The sequence below is a fragment of the Palaemon carinicauda genome, chromosome 28 (assembly GCF_036898095.1).
Source record: "Palaemon carinicauda isolate YSFRI2023 chromosome 28, ASM3689809v2, whole genome shotgun sequence".
NCBI classification, from domain to species: Eukaryota; Metazoa; Arthropoda; class Malacostraca; order Decapoda; family Palaemonidae; genus Palaemon; species Palaemon carinicauda.
This window is the reverse complement of record NC_090752.1, coordinates 50,462,083-50,468,286: the sequence shown is the minus strand read 5'-3', so window position 1 is coordinate 50,468,286 and position 6,204 is coordinate 50,462,083.

The following is a 6,204-nucleotide window of genomic DNA, read 5'->3' as shown; positions in this document are numbered from 1 at the left end:
TTTTTTCATCATTCATTTTTTCCATTAATATATACTACCGTTTGATTTTATAATTCATTTTAGATATATATTTATGGAATTTATGCTGTTAGTTTAGGCTCCTTTCCCGAATTAGTGAATTATAGTGAACTCGATATTCTATTTTGGGTCTCATTATCATCATCATCATCATCATCTCCCCGTACGCCTATTGACGCAAAGGGCCTCGGATAGATTTCGCCAGTCGTCTCCATCTTGAGCTTTTAAATCAATACTTCTCCATTCATCATCTTCTACTTTACGTTTCATAGTCCTCAGCCATGTAAGCTTGGGTCTTCTAACTCTGCTAGTAAATAGTGGAGCCCAGTTGAAAGTTTGGTGAACTAATCTCTCTTGGAGAGTGCGAAGAGCATGCCCAAACCATCTCCATTTACCCCTCACCATGACCTCACCCACATATTTGCACAATATTTACATTCGTAATTTTCCATCACAAAAGGTACATAAAATGATTTAAATGATTAAATGCACCTAGATAATACCAATCTAATTCATTATACCTATTTAGAATATAAATGAACTTGAATTAAATCTAGACAACTAATTTCGGTAGACACGCAAAATTCCAAAAATATCTTACTGGAATATTTGGGTGTCTACCGAAATTAATTGTTTAGATGTAATTGAAGTTCACTTATATACTAAATAGGTTTAATAAATTAGATTTTATATAAACTTATAATTCAATTGCCAATTTATTTGGATGTTTTATTTATATTTGCTAGTTGTATTTACTAATTTAAACCCTTTTATCTGCTATCCGTTATGGAATTTTATGAATGAAAGCAAATATTTTTGATGCGTTAGAGTAATTTGAATTGCCATTGCCTACCAAAAAAATATCAATTAATATTTATCCTGAGCCGATAGAAATATTTCACCCAATGACACAAAAGCATTGTTTTGTCCAGAGTAATAAATATTTTATTCATATATCATTTGGTGGATTGAACCAAAATTAATAAGCATTTTGTAGATAATCTCGCTTGGACTTGTTTCATTTTCTCTAGAAGCAATTTGTTTGTTACCTTTAAGGTAACAGATAATGAATATAAGAGTGGTGTAAATGAATACACACATTAACGGAAGAACCATAGAGATATAGACTGGAATCTTGTGTGAGGTAAAAGTTTATATCAACAGAGATGCGCTCGCTAAACCTCTTTGAAATGGAGGTATCAGTACACCTCACGCGGTGAACTGTAAGCATTACTAAAGGTTCTTATCAGCACTCCTTTGTCCCTTAGCTGCGCCTACTTGTTAACCTTCTAGGTTTTTATCAGCATCCCTTCGTCGACTTAACTGCACCTACTTGTTAACCTTCTACGTTCTTATCAGCATCCCTTCGTCCCTTAGTTGCACCAACCTGTTAACCTTCTAGGTTTTTATCAGCATCCCTTCGTCGACTTAGCTGCACCTACTTGTTAACCTTCTACGTTCTTATCAGCATCTCTTCGTCCCTTAGCTGCACCTACTTTGTAACCTTCTAGGTTCTTATCAGCATCTCTTCGTCCCTTAGCTGCGCCTACTTGGTAACCTTCTAGGACCTAGGTTCTTATCAGCATCCCTTCGTCCCTTAGCTGCACTTACTTGGTAACCTTCTAGGTTCTTATCAGCATCCCTTCGTCCCTTAGTTGCACCAAACTGTTAACCTTCGAGGTACTTATCAGCATCCCTTCGTCCCTTAGCTGCGCCTACTTGGTAACCTTCTAGGTTTTTATCAGCATCCCTTCGTCGACTTAGCTGCACCTACTTGTTAAACATTTACTTTTCCCTCTATTTCACCAGTCCCTTCGTCCCTTAGCTGCGCCTACTTGTTAACCATTTACTTTTCCCTCTATTTCACCAGTTCCTTCGTCCCTTAGCTGCGCCTACTTGTTAACCATTTACTTTTCCCTCTATTTCACCAGTCCCTTCGTCCCTTAGCTGCGCCTACTTGTTAACCATTTACTTTTCCCTCTATTTCACCAGTTCCTTCGTCCCTTAGCTGCGCCTACTTGTTAACCATTTACTTTTCCCTCTATTTCACCAGTTCCTTCGTCCCTTAGCTGCGCCTACTTGTTAACCATTTACTTTTCCCTCTATTTCACCAGTTCCTTCGTCCCTTAGCTGCGCCTACTTGTTAACCATTTACTTTTCCCTCTATTTCACCAGTTCCTTCGTCCCTTAGCTGCGCCTACTTGTTAACCATTTACTTTTCCCTCTATTTCACCAGTCCCTTCTTCCCTTAGCTGCGCCTACTTGTTAACCATTTACTTTTCCCTCTATTTCACCAGTTCCTTCGTCCCTTAGCTGCGCCTACTTGTTAACCATTTACTTTTCCCTCTATTTCACCAGTTCCTTCGTCCCTTAGCTGCGCCTACTTGTTAACCATTTACTTTTCCCTCTATTTCACCAGTCCCTTCTTCCCTTAGCTGCGCCTACTTGTTAACCATTTACTTTTCCCTCTATTTCACCAGTCCCTTCGTCCCTTAGCTGCGCCTACTTGTTAACCATTTACTTTTCCCTCTATTTCACCAGTCCCTTCGTCCCTTAGCTGCGCCTACTTGTTAACCTTCTACGTTCTTATCAGCATCCCTTCGTCCCTTAGTTGCACCAACCTGTTAACCTTCTAGGTACTTATCAGCCTCCCTTCGTCCCTTAGCTGCACCTACTTGTTAACCTTCTACGTTCTTATCAGCATCCCTTCGTCCCTTAGTTGCACCAACCTGTTAACCTTCTAGGTACTTATCAGCCTCCCTTCGTCCCTTAGCTGCACCTACTTGTTAACCTTCTAGGTTTTTATCAGCATCCCTTCGTCCCTTAGCTGCACCTACTTGTTAACCTTCTACGTTCTTATCAGCATCCCTTCGTCCCTTAGTTGCACCAACCTGTTAACCTTCTAGGTACTTATCAGCCTCCCTTCGTCCCTTAGCTGCACCTACTTGTTAACCTTCTAGGTTTTTATCAGCCTCCCTTCGTCGACTTAGCTGCACATACTTGTTAACCATTTAGGTTTTTATCAGCATCCCTTCGTCCCTTAGCTGCACCTACTTGTTAACCTTCTACGTTCTTATCAGCATCCCTTCGTCCCTTAGTTGCACCAACCTGTTAACCTTCTAGGTACTTATCAGCATCCCTTCGTCCCTTAGCTGCGCCTACTTGTTAACCTTCTAGGTTTTTATCAGCATCCCTTCGTCGACTTAGCTGCACCTACTTGTTAACCATTTACTTTTCCCTCTATTTCACCAGTTCCTTCGTCCCTTAGCTGCGCCTACTTGTTAACCATCTACTTTTCCCTCTATTTCACCAATCCCTTCGTCCCTTAGCTGCGCCTACTTGTTAACCATTTACTTTTCCCTCTATTTCACCATCCCTTCGTCCCTTAGCTGCGCCTACTTGTTAACCATTCTACTTTTCCCTCTATTTCACCATCCCTTCGTCCCTTAGCTGCGCCTACTTGTTAACCATCTACTTTTCCCTCTATTTCACCAATCCCTTCGTCTCTTAGCTGCGCCTACTTGTTAACCATCTACTTTTCCCTCTATTTCACCAATCCCTTCGTCCCTTAGCTGCGCCTACTTGTTAACCATCTACTTTTCCCTCTATTTCACCAATCCCTTCGTCCCTTAGCTGCGCCTACTTGTTAACCATTACTTTTCCCTCTATTTCACCAATCCCTTCGTCCCTTAGCTGCGCCTACTTGTTAACCATTTACTTTTCCCTCTATTTCACCATCCCTTCGTCCCTTAGCTGCGCCTACTTGTTAACCATTTACTTTTCCCTCTATTTCACCATCCCTTCGTCCCTTAGCTGCGCCTACTTGTTAACCATCTACTTTTCCCTCTATTTCACCAATCCCTTCGTCCCTTAGCTGCGCCTACTTGTTAACCATCTACTTTTCCCTCTATTTCACCAATCCCTTCGTCCCTTAGCTGCGCCTACTTGTTAACCATCTACTTTTCCCTCTATTTCACCAATCCCTTCGTCCCTTAGCTGCGCCTACTTGTTAACCTTCTACGTTCTTATCAGCATCCCTTCGTCCCTTAGCTGCGCCTACTTGTTAACCATCTACTTTTCCCTCTATTTCACCAATCCCTTCGTCTCTTAGCTGCGCCTACTTGTTAACCTTCTAGGTTCTTATCAGCATCCCTTCGTCCTTAGCTGCGCCTACTTGTTAACCTTCTACTTCTTATCAGCATCCCTTCGTCCCTTAGCTGCGCCTACTTGTTAACCATCTACTTTTCCCTCTATTTCACCAATCCCTTCGTCCCTTAGCTGCGCCTACTTGTTAACCTTCTAGGTTTTTATCAGCATCCCTTCGTCCTTAGCTGCGCCTACTTGTTAACCTTCTACGTTCTTATCAGCATCCCTTCGTCCCTTAGCTGCGCCTACTTGTTAACCATCTACTTTTCCCTCTATTTCACCAATCCCTTCGTCTCTTAGCTGCGCCTACTTGTTAACCATCTACTTTTCCCTCTATTTCACCAATCCCTTCGTCTCTTAGCTGCGCCTACGTGTTAACCATTTACTTTTCCCTCTATTTCACCAATCCCTTCGTCCCTTAGCTGCGCCTACTTGTTAACCATCTACTTTTCCCTCTATTTCACCAATCCCTTCGTCTCTTAGCTGCGCCTACTTGTTAACCATCTACTTTTCCCTCTATTTCACCAATCCCTTCGTCTCTTAGCTGCGCCTACTTGTTAACCATTTACTTTTCCCTCTATTTACCATCCCTTCGTCCCTTAGCTGCGCCTACTTGTTAACCATCTACTTTTCCCTCTATTTCACCAATCCCTTCGTCTCTTAGCTGCGCCTACTTGTTAACCATCTACTTTTCCCTCTATTTCACCAATCCCTTCGTCCCTTAGCTGCGCCTACTTGTTAACCATTCTACTTTTCCCTCTATTTCACCATCCCTTCGTCCCTTAGCTGCGCCTACTTGTTAACCATTTACTTTTCCCTCTATTTCACCATCCCTTCGTCCCTTAGCTGCGCCTACTTGTTAACCTTCTAGGTTCTTATCAGCATCCCTTCGTCCCTTAGCTGCGCCTACTTGTTAACCATCTACTTTTCCCTCTATTTCACCAATCCCTTCGTCTCTTAGCTGCGCCTACTTGTTAACCATCTACTTTTCCCTCTATTTCACCAATCCCTTCGTCCCTTAGCTGCGCCTACTTGTTAACCATTTACTTTTCCCTCTATTTCACCAATCCCTTCGTCCCTTAGCTGCGCCTACTTGTTAACCATCTACTTTTCCCTCTATTTCACCAATCCCTTCGTCTCTTAGCTGCGCCTACTTGTTAACCATCTACTTTTCCCTCTATTTCACCAATCCCTTCGTCTCTTAGCTGCGCCTACTTGTTAACCATCTACTTTTCTCTATTTCACCAATCCCTTCGTCTCTTAGCTGCGCCTACTTGTTAACCATCTACTTTTCCCTCTATTTCACCAATCCCTTCGTCTCTTAGCTGCGCCTACTTGTTAACCATCTACTTTTCCCTCTATTTCACCAATCCCTTCGTCTCTTAGCTGCGCCTACTTGTTAACCATTACTTTTCCCTCTATTTCACCAATCCCTTCGTCCCTTAGCTGCGCCTACTTGTTAACCATTCTACTTTTCCCTCTATTTAGCCATCCCTTCGTCCCTTAGCTGCGCCTACTTGTTAACCATTTACTTTTCCCTCTATTTCACCAATCCCTTCGTCCCTTAGCTGCGCCTACTTGTTAACCATCTACTTTTCCCTCTATTTCACCAATCCCTTCGTCTCTTAGCTGCGCCTACTTGTTAACCATCTACTTTTCCCTCTATTTCACCAATCCCTTCGTCCCTTAGCTGCGCCTACTTGTTAACCATTACTTTTCCCTCTATTTCACCAATCCCTTCGTCCCTTAGCTGCGCCTACTTGTTAACCATCTACTTTTCCCTCTATTTCACCAATCCCTTCGTCTCTTAGCTGCGCCTACTTGTTAACCATCTACTTTTCCCTCTATTTCACCAATCCCTTCGTCCCTTAGCTGCGCCTACTTGTTAACCATTTACTTTTCCCTCTATTTCACCAATCCCTTCGTCCCTTAGCTGCGCCTACTTGTTAACCATTTACTTTTCCCTCTATTTCACCAATCCCTTCGTCCCTTAGCTGCGCCTACTTGTTAACCATCTACTTTTCCCTCTATTTCACCAAT